Source organism: Lepisma saccharinum, chromosome 1 (assembly GCF_977018435.1).
Source record: "Lepisma saccharinum chromosome 1, izLepSacc3.1, whole genome shotgun sequence".
NCBI lineage: Eukaryota > Metazoa > Arthropoda > Insecta > Zygentoma > Lepismatidae > Lepisma > Lepisma saccharinum.
In genome coordinates, this window is record NC_139229.1 from 202,065,067 (window position 1) to 202,089,791 (window position 24,725).

General features: G+C 39.0%; 1 long non-coding RNA gene across 1 annotated transcript; it reads left to right on the forward strand.

Moving 5' to 3' along the window:
* The first annotated feature begins 115 nt into the window (after positions 1-115).
* On the forward strand, positions 116-24,417 carry LOC145991210 (uncharacterized). The gene is made up of 3 exons (XR_014442018.1): positions 116-178; positions 20,864-21,011; positions 24,112-24,417. It is a non-coding gene; the product is annotated as an uncharacterized LOC145991210 (long non-coding RNA).
* The last annotated feature ends 308 nt before the right edge of the window (positions 24,418-24,725 follow it).

Genomic DNA, 24,725 nt, shown 5'->3' on the forward strand with positions numbered 1-24,725 from the left:
TATTGCGATGCATTATAATTAAAAAAAAAATTACGACGTTGAAAATATTAGTGACTTGAATATTCTTGCGCATAATAATTACAATTTGAATTGCGCATTTTTTAAAGATATAAAAGCTATGGGAAAATAGGAGTCTGCAGTTACTTGTCCACAGGCAGTAATCAAGTCTACAGAAATGGTAAGTAGAAATTCTTCTACTGTCAGTGAAAATATTAGAAATATTGTATCCCTTGTAGGTTTGTCCGAGGTGCAGAAATGTTCTCGATCACTTCTGTAGTCTGTGTCCAACGTTTCGAGGACTAGATTTAGAACGTGTTTCTTTACTTCCTGTATAATAGATATGTGGATTACGTTAGGGATAGACGACCATTGCTGCCTTGCATAGTTCTGGAAAGCCACTATGAATAAAATCAGTTGCTTTTTTAATATCAGATTGTCATAGATTCAGTGCCGGATCTACAAATCTTGCCTCCCCCCCCGCAAAATATTACCAAAGGCACCCCTCTACATACCTAGCTACCTCTACGCACACACACACACACACACACGTATAATGTATGTGCATGGGTGTGTTATTATTGACTTCATGTTGACAACAAATGCCTAGAGGGTGATTCAAAAGTCCCTTAACATTTTTCTAAAAGGATATTTGTTTGTTTGAGTTGGTGTTTTAAGTCCACTTTAGGCACAGTACGGCTACTTGGGACTGGACCTACGGTTTAAAGTGGGATCCGAACCACTGTGCGATGTGCCTCACCGGGTATCAAACCCGGGACCCTTTATTACAAGACAATGACGCTATCACTGCGCCATCGGGGAGGTCCTTTTGAAAGGATAGGTATGATGTGATGTATATGTGACACTATTTTCTCACACCTGGAAAATGATACGTTTGTTACAATGTCGAAGACTTTCCTGCATTTCTCGCGAAATTCTAGCCTGACTTGATTCTTGTCTGACTGCCACGCGGGAAACCTGGGGTGAGTAGTCAAAGGTAGGAATTTATCCGGCTTTGTCCTCGCATAAAGCGGCTCTAGGGCCCACCCAGCCTCAAACCAAATGGTATCCGGAGTGAGGAGATAAAGAAGGCCGCAGCGTGGTGCTGATCACATCACCTCCAAGATGGTCAATATAGAAAATATGTGGGGCCCTACCCTAAATGAGCTTCCATGGCAAGGTGTCATGCACAAGATACTTTACCTGTATATATTGTATTCGTTTCTGTACCTCTGAGTAAGAACGTTTATTTTTTACACACGCATATACGACCCTCTGCTATGGTTGAGGACCCCCTAGAGTCTTACTTGTCTCCGCCCCCCGCACTGCGGGTTGTATATCCGGCACTGCATAGATTGCAGATGTTGATGATCACCATGGTCCGTATATGCAAGAGATAGTTGTAAATTTCCACGATTACTGTGTTCGTTTAATTTTCTGCAATAAAAATACTTTGATAGGTATGCTAGCTGCCCAATTGATGACAACGGTATTTGAGATTTAACTCTTGGGGATGCCAGCGAATTGCAAATCATGTGTTTTCTGTTCTTTATTGTCTCTATAGTTACGTAGGGGATTGTTGACATGAAACGTGTGGGGCAGATTATAATGGGGATTAGAGACAGATAAAAATGCTCTCTTCATTATCTACAACGCGATAATATCTTCTATGCAGTTTCTCGAACGGTGGAAAATAACTGTTATGTCCAGTACCGAAATCATCGGAGAACAGAAACATACAAAACCATCGTCCTATAGCTCTTTTATCTGCCCCTGCTAAAATATTTGAGCAAATCTTATATTGCCACATATATAACCAGGTTAAAGAAACTTTAACTGAATTCCAGCATGGCTTTCTGACCAACTGATCAATAGAAGCAAACCTTGGTGAAAACCGCATTTCATAAGCACAGTGCTAGATGATACATAGCCATTGGCACTGTAGATCATGATGTACTGCCAAGTAAATTGGGCACTTTTAACTTTTCCCAACCCCTTAGGATACTTATGGCGTCATACGTAATGAATATAAAACAATATATTTCATATAAAGGCCACACATCCAGCGAATTTCTAGTACTTTCCGGAGTACCTCAAGGGTCCAACATAGGATCCCTTCCATTTCTTCTGTTAATCAACGACTTACCAGAACACGTGATTAATTCTAGAAAACTGTTATTTGCAGATGACCTGAAATTATTTCAAAGAATATAATGTATTGAAGACTTTGTTTGTCTACAACAAGACATAAATAGATTGAGTGCGTGATGTCTGTGCAACGGTCTTTCTTTGAATGCAGCAAAAATGCTATTCCGTTACTTATTCTAAACAAAGAACGATCTTAAATTTTCAATATAAAATGAATAATACCAATCTTAAAAAATCGGAAACGGCAAGGGACCTAGGAATCTATTTTGACTCTAAGCTAACTTTCACTCACCATATTAACAAAGTAATGAGCAATGGTTAGAAACTTATCGGGCTCATTATTAGAATGGGCAGAAGCTTCTGAAATACCCAAACCCTTAAGGTTTTATATTACTCTTTAGTACGGAATTCGGGTATGTTATATGGAACACTGACAGTATAATACAGTCAGACTACAAAAATAGAGCGAGTACAATCGAAAATGTTACGTTACATGAAGTACAAACTTGAAGGTACTTATCCCAGATTTGATTCCTACAGTAATCTAATAGAAGAGCTCCGAATGCACATGCTTGACGATCGGAGGACAGAACGCAACCTGCCGCTGCTCTGGAAAATACGTATGTAATGGGAAACTTCGCTCTCCGCTCTGGATCTCACAATATAAATTACGCGTTCCTAACAACAAAACGCGACCCAATCATTAAACATTTTTTTTGTAAATAGAGCTCGAACTAACATTGTCAAAAAATATGGAGAATGAGTGTCTTCTACAATGCCTTAGAGAAGCGTAACAAAAATATTGATTCATTATCTGTGTCTTATATGCAATTTAAAAACGCTGTAATGAAAACACTCTCAAATAACGCTCACTAAGGCATGTATAACCTGTATCTCGGTTCCATTATGTACCATGAACTCTCTAACTTGGAATCAGCCTGTTGGGTTTATTTACTTAAATAAGTATATAAATATAACACAATTACTTATTTCAATGAAAGATATTATAGAAAATGACATGTTGGCAAAAACTTCCATTCCGCAAAAATTCTTATGTAGTATATACTTTGTTAAAACCAGAGGTTACGCGGGGATATTTTTTTTGGCGGGGTGGGGTTGTTTGCACTTTTTCCCATGGAAACATTTCAAAACTCGAGAAAATATTGTGAAGTTTACCTTCTGCTTTGAGACTAGCCAGAAATATTCGATATGGCAATAGTTTGTGAAATGAAATGGAAACAAGTCCCTGCGCAAGTAGTGACTCGAGAGGGTTCGTACCAATAATCTCGCGAGAGGGATCGGGATTGCATGGAGGGGAAAATATATTGCAGCTACCAGATGTTTACAGCAAAAGTACTGATTCGCTCCGCCCATTCGCATTCTCCCATTCTCTACCATTAACTGCTGCCTTGCTCCAGAGATACCCGAGATAGGGTTTAGACATTACTCAAGCCCACAAAGCACGTAAAGTTTTATTTATGAAATACTGTCACCGGTAAGGGTTGATGAAAAAGGTAAAATTCCTGTGCATACGGGACCATACCATGTAGGCACATTTAAGAGATGTTGCAAAATGAGGCAACCGATAGTTTTTTTATCCTAAAAACAAGTGGAAAAATTCTTATTTATACCAGGGGCAAAACCAAGCTGTAGAAAAAGGTGACAGTGCCCCGGGGCCGTCTTTTCACGAATGTGCGGAAGACTGTAATGGACTCTCCTGACTTACGTTTTTGTTCCACTGGCCCGTTGCAGGCAGAGACCCAAAGTTGGTGTTCCATATAGATGCAAGTCTTCAGAGATTATGCCACGATTTCCCACTATGCTAAGCAAGGAATAAAGGTGGGGTGAATTATGCAAGGTTTAACACAACTGGGCTAGGATTAGAACGCTGGTTGGTATATCTTGTACATTCAATAAAGAACGCAGCAATTTGCATCTCAAGCGCCAAGCGTACGCTGGATTCTTTTTTTTCGGAGGGGCCGGCATTGTAAAGGTGGATTACATAGCTACGTTGGAGAGAAACTCTAAAACATTTCATAATTATTCCTTTTAACCTTCGTTCTAAAAGTATTCAAAGATAAAAATGGTTATCTGGAATAATTTAAGGAAGTTACATTTATCAATTCAGTTCTTTACTCCTATCTTTTTAAAATTTGATTCAAAATTTCAAGAGGATCTGCAGCCCCATCAGTTTAGCCTACATACGACAGTGTCTCAAGCTTATGAAGTACATTGCGCTCGCTATTCATAATTCAAATTTGGCTCATAAAGATGCTGTAGAAAGTAACCGGGAAAGAGTTCAAAATAAATATGGTAACTCTGCGATGCCAAGAGTTAAAATCTTGAAATCTTGAACAATTATCTGTCAAGATGCTTAATTCAACACGATGGATAGCATGATAAGACGCTGCCATGCTCTTAAGGAGAAGTTTAGCGATGTATTGAAAGTTTTGTCATGAAAAATAATCAAAAAGGTAAATAACCACTTTGACGAACTCTGTCGGGACCAAAGACTTACCAATCGAGAGAGCTAGTTCACAGTATTAATATTTTATTCTCCGATTGCAAACACAATTTTCTCACTACAGGACAATTGATTTCAACACATGAAAGCAATTGTAGACACATACAAAGTGATGCAACCTTCCTTTGTCAAGTTCTATAGATACTGAAATTGAAAAAAGACATGAAAGAACATTTCCAAACCCTTACTTCATTCACAAATATTATCAGCTAGTTCTTTCAAGTACAAGATAAAGGACGTGAATTACGTGGAAACTTGTTGATCTCATATGATACAACATAGTTCATTGAGTCCCGGGTTCAATATCCGGTGGAGACACATGCGGTTCTGATCCCACTTTAAACTGCAGGTCCAGTCCCGATTAACCTCCCTGTGCATAAAATGGACTTAAAACCAAAACTCAAACCAAATTCAAAACATAGTTCATTGGCTTCGTTATCCTGATCAATGCTTTGCCTCTTCCATGTCCCTTGCTGCCTCTTTCACATTAGCAGACAGGTCGTTTTCTGAATTGAAAATTATAAAAACCTTTTTAAAGAGTCGCTTTTCTGCCACGTTTGGCTAATTGCGAAGCGAAGATGAGAATGAATGATGATATGATGAAATTGATGAAGAGACATTCACTAAATACATCCACGCCCAGAGCAGGATTTGAATCCGGGACCCCTGGAGTTCTAGCACGTTGTGCTGACAACTACGACACGGGGGGCAGCTATTTGCCCAGTCCTATGAGTCGAACACTTTACTTTTATCTGAAAATGACAGAGACAAATGCTTGTGCAAGCAAAATGTAACTGTAATCAAGGGGTCCCGGTTCGATGCCCGGTGGATGCACATTGCAGAGTGGTTCATATCCTACCTTAAATATTAGGTCCAGTTCCGAGTAGCATAAAGTGGGCTTAAAACAATAATTCAATTCAATTCAATGTTTGTGCAGGCAAACAATCAAGAAAGAGTTACGCCGGCTCTCGTGGCGCAGTGGTTAGCACATCGCGCTATGATGCCAAGTGTCCTGGGTTCGAATCCTGGCCTGTCCATGGATGTTTGTGAGTGTGAAATCAATCAACCAAGAAAGAGATACCTAATGTAAGTATTAAGTCTTCATTAATTTAAATTTGTTAGTGAGTAAAACAATGTATTGTATTTCAGACAGTAGTAACGTAAGGCGTTGGCCAGGTTTTTTGTCATGTGTGTTGCCTAAATTCAGGCGGCAAAGGGGCAATTATGTGAATATTTGGAATTTAGGTGTGTGACGTTTTTCTTGGAATTGTCGTTTCCGGTGACGTTAATGAGTTGTAATTCTGGGAATTGGTTGTGTGGTTTTCTTATGTATTTATGTCGGAGACGCGGATGTGTGTATGAATTCTGGGAAAGGGTGTGAGAGAATAGTGATCGGTAGAGGAATTCCTGTAAGGGAAAGCAGATGGGCATCTGGTTGAACGTGTCGACCTTGACTGGATAAAAAGAGATGAATTCTGGGAAAGGGTGTGAGAAAAGAGTGGTCGGTAGAGGAATTCTAAGGGAAAACAGTTGGGCATCTGATTGAACGTGTTTACCTTGATCGGATAAAAGGAAAAGACGTGAGAAAGATTTTACCTGTGTAGGATGCGATGGAGGAAGAACAAGAGGAAAACAAGGTGTCGGAGAAGCCGGGTGTAAAAAAAGGGAATAGAGTACAAAATTATATTTCTAGGAAGTGACAGCGGTATACAGTGTACCGGGGAAGGAAGAAGATAGGAGAGGTACGTGGGCGTTGGATGCTCTACGCGAACGAATGCGCACAGAATATAATGATAACGTAGATCGGAAGGAAGGTCGAATCGTAAGGTTACCAGAATCACCATCTTCGTTGCAGAATCAGCAGAGACGCCTTTCACCTAGAACAGACCAGCAGATAACGGATCACCGTCGAAAGATCATCAGAGTCATCGCTATCTGTGTGAGATTCGAGCAGATATCGAAGGTGAAGTACCCGAAGGTGAGTAAAAATGGGCGTGGTATCGTGGCTGTTGAGATTTGTGAGCGGTGTGTTCGGTATGAAGTCTCCGGACTCACCGCCGCAGGTTGAAACAGTATGTGGTTCCCGTCCACTACCGTCTCCTCCACGGTCACCACGACCATCGATAGTTTCAGAATCGCCTAGGGAAGGAGAAGTGAGAGAAAAAGTAAAACCTTATGTAAGTGTCCGAAATACCTAACGGAACGACAATTTCGTAAGCTGTGGGAAGAAAAAAAGCATCAGTATGAAGAAGTGAAACTTGGCAGGAAAGACACTTTCGGTGGTGGTGGTGAAACGTTGAGGAAACGGAAACAAAATTTTGACAGGAAGGTGTAGTGTAATACTCTGTACGGGTATACAGAGTGTTTTCACGAAATAACAACGTGTCTCGCATATCCTACAGCGATTTCTGGATCAAAAAAGATGAAAGGCTGCAGAAGGAAAATATTTCAGAATTCAAATTCAAAATTTTTGATATTCGACGTCCCAGTATGATAGGGGGAATCAATTTTGGTACCATTTTAAGATAGAAATTTACCGAAGGAGACTTGCATGCAGATTGAAAGTCAAGGTTATCCGATAAGAATGTATTGTATCACAAGTGGTTTATGCGAGACTCATTATCAATTCGAGAAAGCACCTGTATACGAACATCTACCGTACCGTGTCTGGAGTGGCCGTGTAGCCGGTGAGGTGGAGACTCGAGGATATCATGCAGGACCTTTTATTGTAGTGTCTGGCAATTTCCCGATAGAATGTATGTGGGTGGAAACGGAATCTGAATTAAATTCGGAACATGTAGATATAACACATCTGCATGTTCCTCCACGCTGTTTGGCAAGGAAATGCATCATGATGGCTGACGAGAGAATAAACACGGATCTGACAGGGTTGTGAATGACAAGGTATGAGAATTTGAATGAGTTGTTAAATGGGGACATTCCACGCTTGTACAGGATTCGTTGTCACAGGAAACATATGATAGTTGAGAACGGTGATGTCGGGACAGTGACAAAGGAATTCCGTAAAACTTATACGGAATCTGTGTTGAAAATGTCCGAGGTGTTACAATGGTTCCAATGTGGTATGAATTTGGAGGAAACACTAAGCGAGACACTAGGAATAAAAGATCCTGAATTAGATCTGGAAGAGATGGTCAGATATTCCGACCGCCCTTCAAGCCATGAGAATCTGAAACATAAATATATGTCTCTTTCCAGCATCGGCAAACTTGAAGACCAATTGGGGAACAGAAACCCACATCGTGAGTTCCCGGATATCCTAGCGGAAACCGACACGTCGGAAGCAGAAAACGAGGCAATTTGAAAGGTGAGAAAATAAAAAAAATGTTATTAATGTTTTATTCCAAAAGATGTCTTACTGATGATGATGATGATGATGGTACTGCAGTCTCTGCCGTTGACAGTGTAGGGGGGGGGGGGTTGGCTGTCCCTGACCGTCTGGTGGCTTTGTTGGTGGCGAACAGTTTCCCTCCTCATCTTCTTCTTCAGTCAGATCGATGACGGGCAGATCCTCGTCCTCCTCCTCTTGTTCCGGCAGAACACGAGGAGCGGGAGGAGTGAGTGGAGGAGGAGCGAAAGGAGGAAAAGGAGAAGCGGGAGGAGGAGGAGAAGGAGGAGCGAGAGAAGGAGAAGCAGCAGCAGGAAGATATTCTCTGAGGACCGCAGGAGGTACCAGGAGGAGCAGGTTTCTTGCCCTTCGATTATTTCGTTGGCGCATTCTGGAAAACAATATACAACAATTAAAAATATATTCCGTTCCATGTAGATATTGGCTATAAAGGAAAATGTTATCAGGTATGTGACATATATAATCTGAAAAACAGCATGTCAAAATATACGATGTTATCAGGAATGAACTGAAAGAATAATTACCTTTCTCGATACTGACGAAAATTATCGTGGAGCCTTTCCCGATTCCGGGTATGGCGAGCGACGAATGCGTCCGCTTGCGCATACCCCTGACATAGGAACTGTATTAGTTCGTCGCCGAAAGCGGCAAAGTCACGCTGCTGCTCCTCTTCGATCCTAACCTGCTTCTCCAGGTACATCTGAACAAACCTGGTGAGCTCTGCGAAATGTTCGGCATCTTCAGCACCTATCTGATGTTGATAGTAAGAATTCCGCAGAGCCTCCCCGTGTGAATTACCAGCAAATATATGTGAATTAATATATAACAGTGCTTACAGCTTGTGTAAAATATAAAACTAACATATTTTCTGTCTATTTTCAGATGACTACACTTCCACTAGGGTTCAGTCTACTGTATGGTGACGTAAAAGAACAGAGAAGAAATTTATGGAGTAAAGTTCACGGACGACAAGTAGAAAAGGACGTCGGCAGCGAAGAAAACGGGTTGGCCGAAGAGTTATTGCGGCAACCAGAAGAAACGTGTAAAGATTTTGAAGTGAAGGTGGACACATTGTCCAAGACATTCAGCTTCATTATTGAAAATAAAGGAAATGCGGCAGTGTTTGGTGATTTTGTAGAAAACATACAGAGAGCACAATATATACCTTCGCATTTATCGTTAAGAATCTGTTTCGATTTGATGAGACTATTTAAAGGTGTGACGAATGAGAGAGCGGAAAATAAGAAAATAGGAGGAACTGGGAAATATATGGAGATACGGATGATGGAAATGTTAAAAAAGATAAAACTGAACGAATAAATTAACAATCACTAATACATTAACACCTGTTCATTTAGTTTTCTGTGCGAGGTAGTCACGGACATTTCCGGCTTGTAACACTGGTATAAACTTTGAATGCAATCGTTGCAAGTCGGAAATGTCTGTGACTGTACATATTGCGTTTTGTAAGATTATGGTGCATAACCGAAACGTTGTAAGTATTGTTAATATATGAGAACCTTTTTGTAGAAAATAGTTAATAGATGTGTTCACAAATTAAAATGTACTTTTTCGAAACACTGATTTTGTGTAAGATTGTGGCGGTGTACCAAAATATGTGAAGTTCCGAAAATAAAATATATTATATACAGAAAAAAGATGTTATGTTTTCAATATACATAGATATGAGGTACTTACAAAATTCCCGTTCTCCATTTGATGTCAACACTCTGATATATGCACACTGACAATATCTGAGAAAATTAAAATGAACTGAAGAAACAATGTCCAAGTGAAGTACATATATATACTAAACCAAGGGTTCCTAAAGATGAACATACCTAAGTAGCGAATAACGAGAGGAAAGTTTTCTGCAAGGACAATCTCTCACTTCCTTATAGGGTTAAACCATCTGCAGTAATTGCTATCATTTTTACAATGTACTTTCGAAGCTCGCATGTAAGATCAGTTTTAGTCACAGCGATTCCTTATTAGGAGTCTGTATACCAGAGATGTGACGCACAGCAGTTCCTTGTTTCATCCTTGTTTAGAGTCTGTATGCTTGTCTCCACAGTGGTGACACTGGTCCGATTTCATGTGAAGTTTATACACAGGGAGACTGATCGGGACTGAACCTAAAGTTGAAAGTGATCCAAAAGAGGTTGTTCATATGGTATGCGGTCCTATAGTTTTCCACAGTGGTGACATTAATCCGATTTAATATTTGATGTAAAGTTTATGCACAGGAAACTGATCGGGATAGGGTTTTATGCACAGGAAGACTGATCGGGAAAGGGTTTTATGCACAGGGAGACTGATCGGGATAGGGTTTTATGCACAGGAAGTCTGATCGGGATAGGGTTTTATGCACAGGAATACTGATCGGGATAGGGTTTTATGCACAGGAAGACTGATCGCGATAGGGTTTTATGCACAGGGAGAATGATCGGGATAGGGTTTCATGCACAAGAAGACTGATCGGGATAGGGTTTTATGCACAGGAAGACTGATCGGGATAGGGTTTTATGCACAGGGAGACTGATCGGGATAGGGTTTTATGCACAGGAAGATTGATCGGGATAGGGTTTTATGCACAGGAAGACTGATCGGGATAGGGTTTTATACACAGGAAGACTGATTTGGACTGGACCTATCTAGTTTCTTTACTTCCTATCGTAGACCCCCTATCGACCATTTTCAAAAAAGTCTGGACTTCTTTATAGACTTTTTAAAATGTATTTTTTAATTGTTTTGTCGTTGTTTTCGAAATTTTCGATTTTTTTCAATTCTTTTCGAAATTATTTTGAATTTTTCAAAAATTTTTCAAGTTAGTTTTTTAAAGTTTTTTAAAAGTTTTTTCAGTTTTCTTTTCAAGTTTTTTTTTGTGAGTTTTCTTTAAAAATTCAAATACTCATATGTCCGTCCGTATTTGAGATAGAAGGATGGTTCGAACGACATCAGACTCGGAAAGAAGTCCTCTTTCCATTGAAAGTGGTTTCATCTTTCTAGGACCAGCGGTTCCCTAAGTTCTTTATTTTTAACCGTAGACACCTTTCCGACGATTATGCTGAAAGGTCGTTACGTACAAATTCCGAATCTAAAATCACTTTCACTATAGCACAAGTAAGCTCGGATCGGGGCCCCTTTGAATAACAAAATGTTTCCCTGATAAAAAAAAAACATTTGCTGAAGACGGTTAACTAGTTACGAGAATTTCATAGCAGTCAGGAACAGGAAAACATCTGCTGAAGACGGTTACCTACTTCCGAGAATGTGCATGAGCTTTCATATTAGTCAGGAAAACATCTGGTGAAGACGGTTAACTATTTCCGAGAATTTCACAGATAAACTTCAAAAGACCGTTACATATTTTTGAGAAGTTTAAAACCGTTAGAAACAGATATACTCTAAATAACTCCTCTGTTATGCTTGCTTTTATAAAGAACGGCGTTCTCTTCACAGAGCAGTCTTTGTGACAGTCATTGTACGATCATGGACTTTCAGTTATCCGCTGACCAGTTGTTAGTACGCGTACTATATCGGGATGGGTATTACAAAACACCCAGACCGTTATGGGAAGTTTTGGCGCACATTGCCCAAAACATCATCGCAGTAGAAAGTATCTCCTTAGTCGAGAAATATGACCGATTACTACGGACATTGACAACATCCGTACCCGCTCTTTCCGGAGAAAGGTGGACACATATTTCCGAACAGTCACCGGACCACTCATCGACACCCGATCCTGTATCGAGAGTTACCAAGGAGAAGCAGCTAGCCGCATTTGACTCCGTTACATCACCAGGAACTTCAAAGAACGTTGTGTCAAGATCAGTCCCGAAACCTTTGCCAGGACCGCCATGGAGAGCGGATCCAGTACCAGAAGAAACCTCTAAGAAAACATCGTTCAGCACTGTGCCTATTTCCATTCCGGATTCTATGGAAGGTAAGAAAAGTAGAAGAAGAAAACATGTATCGGTGGTTTAACAAACTATCGGGAATATTATATTGCACAACATACACGAACGTAACTATCCAAAATTTCGTTCTAAGAGACAGCGGGTAGAATTTAGTTTTCGCAACCCAAAAATATCGATCCCCAAACATGGATTCATGAAGGAATCGAAAGCCTACTTATTTATGTAAAAAAAGGTGCCAAGGATAGTGATAAAATAGGACTCACACTCTCTAATGTATCCGATGTCACAGTAAAAGACATGCATGTATATGTAGGGTGGCATAGATGTGATCAGTTGAAACCTGATATGATTTGGGATATTTTGTCTAAAAAACTTCAGAGTGCAAAACATTTTTGGTCACAGACCGTTTAATTTTACGAGCCGACCATGTTGACATACATGTTGGCGGTGATAGTGGTAAACGTGTATATTGTTTACCGATATTGTTTACCGAATTACATGGAAGCCTCAGTGAAAATAAGTCTTGTACGTGTGCGAAATAGAGATAAACCTTTGTGTTTGATGGAAGCTGTGATTATAGGGAAGGCATATGCAGATCAAGATACCGCCTATAAATCCTACAGGGATGGTTATAAATAAATCTCGGATTTTAGGTTTTTAACTTATTTTTTTCTTTGCAGGTCAATAAGAAATAACAAGTTATATCAGCGTTTCATTAAAAAACGAAGCAACTAACGAAGTTTTATAGTGACTAAAATAACCTATTTTAGGTTTATGTCCCTAAATTAAACCTTTTTTTGGGTTTTTATATTTTTTTTAGGTTTTGTAGGCTTTTTATATCTCACAGAGGTATTTACTAGGTTTGGTGATGAAATTATTCAATGACTGGCGTGTTTGAAACATGTTTTATGTCGATTTTCCTCCCTCCAAGTATATGATCTATATCAAAACATTAAAGAAAACAAAAAAAATGTCTGACGTCACTGTTATCTGCAGGTAACAGTCACGTCAAAAAGAGGACAGTTCATACTTTTTACCCCTGCACTATAAGCCTTGCCTACTAAGATAAAGTAAACTATCCTTGCCCCTCTCCCCATTCTTAGTTTTGGCACCCAATCGTCCCAAGTGCAAACTTCTGATCAGTGCGGCCTTGCCCACTCTCGTGTCAGTTTGCTCCTTCTTGGCATTCACGCCTTAAGAAGAAATGTTTCAGCATTCAAATTTTCACTACTGACTATTATGTTTCTGTTGAAAGATAATTTTCAGCACATGAAATGATCCTCATAGACAATAGGCGGAGTTTGAGTGTGAATAACGCAAAAAGATTCATGATGGTTACTATTATAATTCCTGGTTTTCAAGACGAACTTTCCAAAACTTCAAGGATACAGGCAGATGTTTTCTCTATTCAAACCTTACGTATTACCGACTCTCACCCTCCCTTCCACACACAAAAATATTGACAATAAAAAGGGTTTGTATGATTTCAGTATACCAAAAAATTTACCTAATCAACTTCAAGATATATTATTTTGTAATAATCTTTCGTCTGTCACATAGATTGTTCTGTAAAAGACACTAAGAAAGTAAACGGATTGAGAAAATTTAGATTTATTTTCCATGTAGCTCTCTTCTTCTTCCTAAAAAAAGCTAAACTGCGAGAAACTTGCCTCAGGGCATTTATAAACATGTATACATTTAATGGGATTTGGATTAATAAAAGTTGCAATTTTTCACGTCTACGGAGAAAAAATTGGAATAGAGAAAACATCCGCTTGTACCTTATTTCATGTTTTGCCAAAATTCATGAATAATTTCCAGATCAAATAATTCACGCATAATTTCCGGAGCCAAAAATTCACGTGTAATTCCCGGAATTCGAGAAATTCCAAGTGAGTAGCCACCCTGATATTGTGCAGCAACTTATACATACGTAATTCATTTTTCATATCAACAAGTAACATTTTCTAACAGCACAACTGCAGTATAATAAAAATTTGTAGATAATACCAATTCCAAGACCACAACAATAATCCAAATTTTTGTTTATATTTTACGATTTTGAATGTTACACTGATATCGCTTACACAGAAAAAAGCAATGCGTTTCTTCATGTGCCCAACTTAATTGTGTTGTAAAAAGCTTGCCATGGGTGTTACCTACAAGAAGATTTATCAGTGTCCTGTCGTGTTTGTTGAACACAACAATACATTTTTTGGGATGATCCTGTTGACACATTTTTATCATACCTAGAACTGCAACACAAATTCAGTAAGATCACTATTTGTGCGCACAATGCACTGGGGTACGATTCTACATTTCTGTTACGTAGAATGTTGGAAAGAGAAATGGACCCTAGAATTATTTTGAATGGGACAAAAATTCTGAGCATGACGTACCAGAATTTACATTTCATCGATAGTTCAAATTATGTTCAATCAAATCTTGCAGGATTTTCAAAACTTTTTTATTACCAATTCAGAAAGGATATTATCCGCATGTGTGGAATACCTACGAACACCGAAATTACGTAGAAGAAATGAGAACCACCACCTTCATCATACGGATATGACTACATGAGATCAGTGGATGATCAAAACAAATTTATGTTGTGGTACGAAAACGAGTGCAAGAAAAATATTTCTTTTAACAACAAGGAACAAATATTGGAATATTGTATCAAGGATATGCCACTCTTGCGACAGGGGTGCTTGAAATTGAGACAAGACTTTATTCACATTAGCAAAATAGACAAACCTGGTACGAGTTTTTGAGGTGTTTGTTTCACGGATGTTCACGGTGTATTACCACCAACAGAAGTGTGTATCCCGAGTACAACAACCACAATGACAAGGAAGAAGAAGAAGATGGAGGTAATATTGATCAACAGAATATAACAGAGAGTAATAAATACATCAACCGTGTTAAAAAGGCGGCGTTCAGGTATGAAACAACATGTCGCAGAATCAGTGTCTTACAGTCTCAAGGTTACAATTTTGAAACCATGTGGGAGTGTCACTTTAAGAAAATATTACAAACCAACCCACAACTTGAGAAATACTTAACAAAACATCCTGTTGTACGTACAGTGCACACCTTTAAATCCACGGGATGCATTATATGGAGGGAGAGTACAGAGTATTAGAACCTATTATAAAGTCAAGGAAAATGAACAGTTGAAATACTATGATTTTATCAGTTTTTACCTCTATGTCAAGAAATACTGTGTCTATCCAATAGGGCATCCTACCATTTTCCTTGAAGATTCCATCCCTCCTGTATCGGAAATATTAACTATTTAAGGGTTAATCAAATGTACTATTCTTCCACCTCAAACAGTTCTCCATCCTGTTTTACGTACAAAAATGAACAGCAGACTAAGGTTTGTTTTGTGCAAGGAATGTGGATTACAACTAAAGTGTAAAGGTACCTACCAACATTCTATAGAACAACGTGCACTTACTGGGACGTGTAAACCCTACACTTTAGGTTACACTGTACTATCGGTATCAGAAGCGTGGAAGTATGAAACAACTGTGTATGACCCTATCACCAAATCTGGAGGATTTTTACGGGTTATATGAACACGTTTCTAAAAATAAAACAAGAAGCAAGTGGTTGGCATTTGTGATGTAAGACAGAAGAGGATAAACAAACCTATATCCAACAAAATTTTGAGAGAGGGGGGTTTTGTTGGATGTAAAGAACATTGAGGTGAACCCTGGTAAACGCACCCTTGCAAAACTATGTCTGAATTCTTTGTGGGTCAAGTTCTGTCAACGGGATAATCTTTCACAAACCACCATCATCACCGAATCAAAACATTTTCTTCATAAAATAACCGACCCGAACATTAATATCGTTGGAGTTATATTTATCAACCAGGACACTGTATTTATCCCCAGAAACGATAAAGTAAGTGTCTTCATTGGTGCATTCACAACATTTCACGCACCTCCTAAATTGTACAAACTTCTGGAGAAATTGAACGAGTATGTCACTGTGACTCCGATTCTGTAATTTACATTGACAACTCTAGAATGAAATACCATCCCCAAATAGGTGATGCTCCCGGGGAACTCGCCGATGAATTAGTGGACTTTGGTTCGAATGTTGTGTGTGAAGAATTTGTCTCAACAGCACCAAAAAGTTACAGTTTGAAAATATGTAAACCATTTTTAGAACCCGAATATATATGCAAAGTAAAAGGGGTTCACATTGTATGCTTCAACTTCAACATTGGTGAATTTCCAAAGAATGTGTGATATGTTGAAAAATAAAAAAATCTGAAGCTGTTGTGGACAATAATTTTAGAATTCGAAGAAAAAAACAATTCCAGGTGATAAGTATATCGGAAACACGTCTGTTCCAACCGGTGTTGGTGAAACGTTGTTTCGACGATAAACATCCCTTCTATCCTTATAGTTTCTGCATTAAGTAAATATAAAGTTTGTTTCTCTACTGTCCGGATGGGTACTATGTTATTTTTTTATTGGATCCTATCCAGACTAGGTATAAAATATATTTACAGACTGACAGATCTAATTTCTTCTTCAAGCCTCGTAGAATAAGAATCAGGAAGGTTTTTGTTGAAGCTAAAAGTACCCCAAACTCCCACATGCTTTCACCATGATGGCTTGCGGAGCATCAGGAAGCGGAAAAACTACTTTCGTGACAAATGTGGTCGATTCCATTGATCATCTTGTCGAAGGATCTGCCAAAAAAATCATGTGGTGTTACGATCAGAAAATCAGTACTCCACGAAATCTTTGATGTGTGCAATATCATAAAGGTATCGTCGATTGGCAGTCGTGGAACGAAAAGAAAAACACTCTCATAATCCTGGATGAACTTATGATGGTTGCTCAAGGAGAAAAAGTCGCCGACCTTTTCACGAAAGGCAGTCATCACAAAAACATTTCGGAGGTGTTCATAACACAGAAACTTTTTCATCAAGGAAAACATTGCAGGGGCATTTCGTTGGACGTGAAGAATTTTGTTATTTTAAAAAATCCACGAGATATGAACCAATTCACTGTGTTTGCACGGCAACTTCATCCTCACCTCATGAAGGAGCTCGAAAAAGTATACAGAGATGCTACCACGCAACCTTTCAGTTATTTGTATATTGATCTTTCACAGTCAACACCGGATCCTTTACGTTATCAGACAGATATTGTCAACCAGAATTACTCAACTGCATATCTTCCTCAGGAATATTTTAAACATCGAGATGAGGAAAACGAGGAAGACACGTACCAATTCACGTTCTAAATGGAATCGACATTCGACTTCTTTCAAGAAACATTATCCGTTCTAGATAAGAAAATGAATGATATTCTAAAAATGAAAAATACATCAGACGATCAAAAATTGCGTCTTTACAGAAAAGAACTGGACGAGTATTTATGGTTGAGTCGAAAATCGAAACAACCATTACAAATTCCTATTGTTCAAGATAACGACGGTTCTTCTACTATTTCACCAGGATCGACGTATTTTTCTTCAAACCTGGCAGAGACATTACCCAGTAATGCACGTCACCAGTTACAAAATATCATCGAAGAGTACCAATCTACTGCGCAACATTTGATAGATGAACGTCAGGAAACGTCCGTGTCTCCAGAAAAACTACACCTTTTCTGAGAACACCTGGCACATACAAGCTGGTTCCTCTGAGAAAAAGTCGTAGACAGAGAGGTCAATCATGGGAGTCCCTAAGTTAAAACACGATAAAATTCTCACCAAAATATATTACGATCCCCGACAACGTGCTTCATTCTTATCTGTAGATCGTTTATGGAAAGCAGCACGGGATAAAAATATATCCCGCGACACGGTGAAAAAATGGCTGATGGACCAGGAAACGTACACTCTTCACAAAACTGCGAGAAAAACGTTCCCTGAAAATCATTACAATGTGTGGAACATAGACATGCTTTGGGAAGCTGTTCTCAACGACATGACATCGATACAAAAACATAACGATGGATACAGATATCTTCTGACAGTAATAGACGTATTTTCAAAATATGCCTTTGCATTACCGCTAAGAAATAAAACAAGGAACTCGGTAACCGAAGCTTTCAAAATTATTTTCGAACAAAACAGACGAAAACGTGTCACACTACAGACCGACCAAGGAGCGGAATTTACAAATTCTATATTCCAGAAATTTTAAAAAAATTAACGTGTAAAATTTTCAACCGCTTCAAATTACCCTGTGAAAGCAAGTGTAGTAGAACGTTTCAACAGAACATTAAAAGAACGGATGTGGAAATATTTCACCTCAAACAAACAAGACGTTACGTATTTTCCCACAACTTCTTGAAGGTTACAATACAGCAATCCACAGTTCCATAGGAATGGCACCTAGAGATATTAACGAAACAAATGTTTACATTGTGTGGAAAGGACTCATCAAACCCGACAAACATATTTCACAGGCATCTTCAGATCTGAATGTTGGTGATGTCATATGAATTTCTGTCGTCAAAGGACATTTCGAAAAACGATACAAACAATCGTGGTTATTACAATAGAAACTGTACATTATCCAGACATTTCCAAATGCACAGTTTTTTTTTTACATTTTCACATTTGCTATGTTACCTGCATTTTAACTTTTCTGAAGTCTTTCTCACACTATCTAATTTTGGACATTCAAGTTCTTCGATGTTACATACAGTTACTTTACCCATACGTTTTTCTCCAAGTAATTTTTCCAAACATTTTACTTTCTCGTACCTTTCACGTACACTTTTTGATTCACGAACACACAATATAAAAGGTCTCCTAATTTCTCATACGGTACCCATCCATCTCCCCAGTAGAGACCGTGTTTATTGGTACGGAGCCAGTAATTCACGCGGCGATACTTTTAACTCAAAAAGTGTAAACCATATGGAGATTTCACTAAACAGTCAAATGCACTGTAAAAAGGAAATTTTAAAATTCCCACTTCCTTCCATATAAATTCTTCTTCTGCTCCTCGAAGACCTTGAACGTCCAAAAAACAAACATCCATTTTGTTCAACAGGTGAAAACAGTCAATGTATCTTCAATTCTGCCCCGGCACTCGGTACATTTGTCCATTTGAGAAGCACATGATCCGCAGGAAACAAAATGTCGACACGGAAGAATTACAACATTACATGCGTTCTCAAAACATATTTTGCAAATTGTCACAGAATCCACAATCTGTTTATCAGAGGTTTCCTCAGGAGTTTCTACACTGTCGCAATACTTGCAACTCTTGGAGTTACGATGTAACGTCACAACACTCTGTATGAATGGACAATGGGATATCAACAGGTAATGTCCTAGAATCGGACAATCTTTGGATGTCCAATCACAAAGTCCATACGAACAATAAAAACACAATACCCTGTCGCTAAAGCCTGAATAGTAAAATCCTGCAGTGACTAATTCTTCCGGAGTCTGACATAATCCTATAGGCCACTTTCTGTACGTTCTGTGTCTCGAATTCATTGATAGGTAATTGATAACATACGGCTCGGTGCGAATCCAGCAATCGTGGTACGTAAACACTCTCATATGTCACAAAAGGAAAAATAATCGGATACTCTAGGTGATGGCGTCCCTGGTATCGGCGATAAAGGTACAGCCAGAATATCCTCAGGATCGTCGGGGTACAATGATCTGCGAACACCAAAACCTTCCGGAGGAAACACAGGGAAACAGGGATGTCCTTCTAATTTACATAACAAAGGACGATCACAGCCAGAACACCACAAGGAATTTCTGCTCACCAACAAAGAAAGTCACTCTCTCACTCTCTCCTTCAAAGCTTCGTTGATCTTGTACTCCTCCTTCCTGTGACGTAGTTCGCACATACACCCGTGACTTGGAAATCCTGTTCTCTCGTCAGATCTTCTTTTTCTCGCTTCTATCTCCCTCAACGTCTCGCAGTGATAATGAACTCCTTTCCTAATTCGTTAAACAGGTAACATCCACACCAGGGAGATTCAGGTATCGCTACATACATGAACGGAAAATAACTCAGCAGCCGATGCAGGACTCTTCGATAATTGTCCAGGTCGCCGCAAGATCGAACAAGTTCCCAGAACTCCTCCTAGTTGCTCTCGTAGAAATTCACACCATTATCAGACAGTCTTGTACAGGACACATCCATCCTCACGTATGCCAATTATATTGTATCCCTTCTTATTATACCTTCTTTTTTTCTACGTCACGTTTTCCGTAAAACATATTTCAAACTGTCACAATTCCTGAAAGGCTACGCCCAAAACATGTTCCCTTTCAGACAATTTAAGCTCTACCCAATTCAAACATGCCGCTTCCTGGTTCCGAGAATTTCCTTATCTTCTTCAACCGTCATCTTCTTTACAATTAACGACCCAGAAACTCTCACGGTTTCCAGGAACTAATATTCTTATAAAAAGGAAGGAAACAAAAATAACACAGAATTTTTGTCACAACCAATTCCCAGAATTTCAACTCAGTAACGTTACCGGAAAAGAAGAATTCAAAGAAAACCCCTCATACACACACAATTCCAAGAATTCACATACTTGCCTCTTTGCCGCCTGAATTTAGGCAACGCACACATGGCAAAAAACCTGGCCAACGCCGGTGTGTTATTATCCACACTATCTATTTATTAGTTATTTTTAACACACTATTATTATTAGTCTCTAGTACTTGTCAAAAGAAAATAAACACATCATTGATCACAATCAAGAAAATTATATTTGTTTACCGGCCCATATGCTAAAATTGCGATTTTCTTTATTCGTAGATACAGCCACTAAAATAGCAGAAATTGAGGACCCCACTTAAATAGTCTGCCCCGGGGTCCTCATGAGTCCCTACGCACTTGATTTGTACCTACTACATGTTAATTAATCTATATTTTTCCAGGGTAAATTCATCATTGTTCTCTATTTTGTCGCTTTCCTAACATCTATCCTGGCTGAAAAGTTCTATACTTGTGATAATAGGAAAACCAGAATGACAATAATGGCAGAATGTAAAACCATAGGAGCGAAAGCACATGGACGTGAAAAAGGTAAAAGAGGAAAAAAGTACTTGATCTATACATTAAATATCTACTTCATTTGAAGTCTAGACTGTCGAGAGTACTGTATTGTTACCTTGCTCCTTGGCTGTATTGGAACATGCACATTTTTTCCTCGATCCTGCTTTCATAACAAGTAGGGCTCGGAACTTGATGATGAAAAAAAATCTAAATAAAAAATGACCTAAAATAATTTCCGCCCTTGAGATGAAAGCTCGATTTTTCATAAATTCCAAGCGACTAGTTGAATAATGTGATAAAGAATCTGTTCTTTGCTGGTTTAAATTATCAAAGCAAAGGGAGAAAACGAATTAAGTGCTAATGCAGTTTTCGATATCTTTACATCAAGATTTTTCTGTGCAAGTCATTCACCTTCCGTCAGAGTGGGCCCTGCACGACATAAAAGTTGGTCAGCATCTGAAGATACAGTTTTGTTTCGTGTGCATCAGTTTATATACGTATATATATTTTTAAGTTGTGACTAATTTTACTTAAAAATCACAGGTTAAAGCGGAAACTCAAAGTAGGCTTCACTCAAAGTGTTTGAAGTTTGCTGGACAAGAAGTTCATTTAACACAATTAATTTCAAAAAATCCTTTGCCACAGGTCTTAGTTAAAAATTATATTGTAATTTTGCATTAGGCACACTTACAATTAAAGGCGTACTTGTTAAAAGACCGTGTTAGTCAATTTAAGGATGTAAGTTACGCTAGGAAACGTATTTAAAGATTAAACAACTGAGATGGAGAAAATGGATCTTGAAAAATGATGAAGAAAATGCTATATGGAAAAAAATAATGAAAAATGACCTAAGAACAAAAAAGACTGGAAAATTCAAAATAAAAAATAAAGTTTTCTGGTTCTAACTGAAGTTAAACGGACTACTATCAGAGTTAACCTTGTTTACCAAGCCCAGAAAAAAGATGATTTGTCATCAACTTAGTAACCCTAATTTTAACCTTTGCAATACCTTCCACATAACCATGCCAGTCCTCTCCAAAGAAATATTAAGTATTTTCCTACATTTAGTTGCTAATGACTTGAAGTGATATCCACTACGGGATTTCGGCACTACGAAGTCCCCTCAATTGAGAACAGGACTGAAGCTAATGTTTAAAGTGAAATCCGAAATACTGTGCAATGTGCCTACATCCGGGATCGAACCTGGTACTACCCCTTGATCAAACGCAAAACACAAAATTAACGCTGCAACAATGTGGAGGCCCTCTCTGTAGCTATGAGGGCACAGGCGCTCAATGATATGGGGGGGGGAGAAAGACCGGGGGAACTTAATAGACTTTAGACAAGGGATAGAAGTTATTGAGGACAGGGGAAATTTAGTTTTCTTCTTGGTGTGGGTGGGGTGGGGGGTGGCTTCACCGTAAAGCATCCTCTTCCTCCGAGAAAAAGTTTTTTCCCTGCCAATGTGTTTAAGGAAATTTTATTTTTATTTTGCATATTTTGGTGGTTTTTAGGTCATAAAAATCCTATTCCTAGTAATCATCAAGCTGAAAATGATTCACTTTTTTGGAGGGAACGTAGTAAATAGGTAGCAAACAATCAAGGCTGGCCCTAGGTATGTGTGGGCCCTGAGGATAATTGTGCACGTGCGGAAATGCTCAGGTGAGGTATTTATACGGGGCGATACAGTAAGAGCATTCAAGAAGCAAACAGAGAATAGGTGATGCACCACTGAAATTTGGAGATCAGGAACTTCGGGCCATAGCAACGAGACGTGGACTGATACTGATACCGCGTACCATAGGAAGAACAAATAAGTGACATATAATGACACTATTGGCATACCATTAGTAGCGACTTTTATTGACGTTGTATGAATTACATGCTTGTGCATTTGCGAAACTTGGTCAGGTCATAATATTGACAGACTGGCATTAACACCATACAATTAGGTGCCAGGATCCCACAACACTTTGAAATTGCAAATGCAATTCAAACACGACAGCGACATACGTGAACATGCGGCGTAAATACTGGCAAATAGTTCCATGTCAGTGTCCACTGGCGTATCATATACAGGGTGTTTCCGGGCTGATGATACAAACTTTCAGGGATGATGGAGAAGGGCAGATGAATCAATTTGAGATAAGGAACCCTGGTCCGAAAACGACTTAGTCGAAAGTTCTAAGCGAAAATCGGTGTATCAAGATGTAATACTTATATTCCATGCGCAAGTTTCACAAGCTGCTACATTCACAACAATTGTTCAAAGTGGCATCTCCCAGCTTCGCTGCAGGCATGACATCGTCGCACAAAGTTCTGGCGTACCCGTTGCAACAACCCAGGGGTCGTTCGATCAATGTCACAGGCACCGAGAAAGGTGGATAGCAAGAGGGGGTTCTGTTCCTTGGCCAACTCGGTCACCTGATCTGACCCCACTTGATTTCTTCTTGTGGGGTCATGTGAAAAGTCTTGTGTACGAGGCACCTGTCGAAACTGAAGAGGATCTGCTGGCAATAATTCTCGCTGCCTGTGACATTGCTTGAACGACCCCTGGGTTGTTCCAAAGGGTACGCCAGAACTTTTTGCGACGAAGTCGTGCCTGCAGCAAAGCTGGAGGGTGTCACTTTGAAAAACTGTTGTGAATGTAGCAGCTTGTGAAACTTGTGCAGGTATTACATCTTCATACACCGATTTTCGCATATAACTGTCGACTAAGTCGTTTCCGGACCAGGGTTCCTTATCTCAAATTGATATATGTTCCCTTCTCCATCATCCCTGAAAGTTCGTATCATCAGCCCGGAAACACCCTGTAGAAGTGGTATGGGATATCGTCGGGTGAAAAGAATGAGTGGATTCAGGTTCGGTTACCTCGTAAGCTAGTAAAAGGACCTCCCCATCCAAACCAGCGAGCAGCAACGGTAACGGTAACATCCAAATTGTGTACCACCCTTCAAGTAATCATTCAATCGTGACAGAAGAGAATTACAATGTTGTTCATTTATGCAATCTGATATTAAAAAATAGTGGAGTAAGTAGTTCTAATTGAATAATGCTAAGCCAGTAGTGTAGTTTTTGAATTTATGGTTCCTCAAACAGATGTAATTACTTCATTTGCTTTTCTTTTCAGAGAAACCACTCCCAAGTTTCTGGAATTCCGTGCGTTCATTCTTGGGATTGAAGCCAACTACCAGAGACGATGCTCGTGAAATTATTGCAAGATGCTGTAGAGATGGATGCGCATCTTCCGTATTTAGACCGTTCTGCATCTAATGACACCAATGTGTAGATGGTAAAATTCTTCCATACGCACTTTCAATTTTCATAATTATGAAGTGTCTGATTAAGTGATGCCATTTTAATGAAATCCTGTTGAATGCAAATTGTAAACGCTGATATTCTTTCAACATATTGTTAATAAATGCACAATACTAAAAATAAATGTTTGAACTATTACTTTCTTAACCAGTTTGCTCTAATGTAGCTACTGACTGCACACGTGAACACAGAAATCCTCATGTGTAGAGAACAGTGGTTCGGAAAGTTGGTGGTTGCATTGAAAAAAATTATATTATATATTGTGTGTGTGGTAGCGTATTTTATGAGCAATTATTCACACAAGAGGACACCTCATCTTAACCCCATCCCTCACCATAGAGAATCAAGAATGGGAAATTCCCTTTTATTCCTCTTCAAGTCCCACTTCGAAAAAAATAATACTATTATATACTGACAATTTTTTGT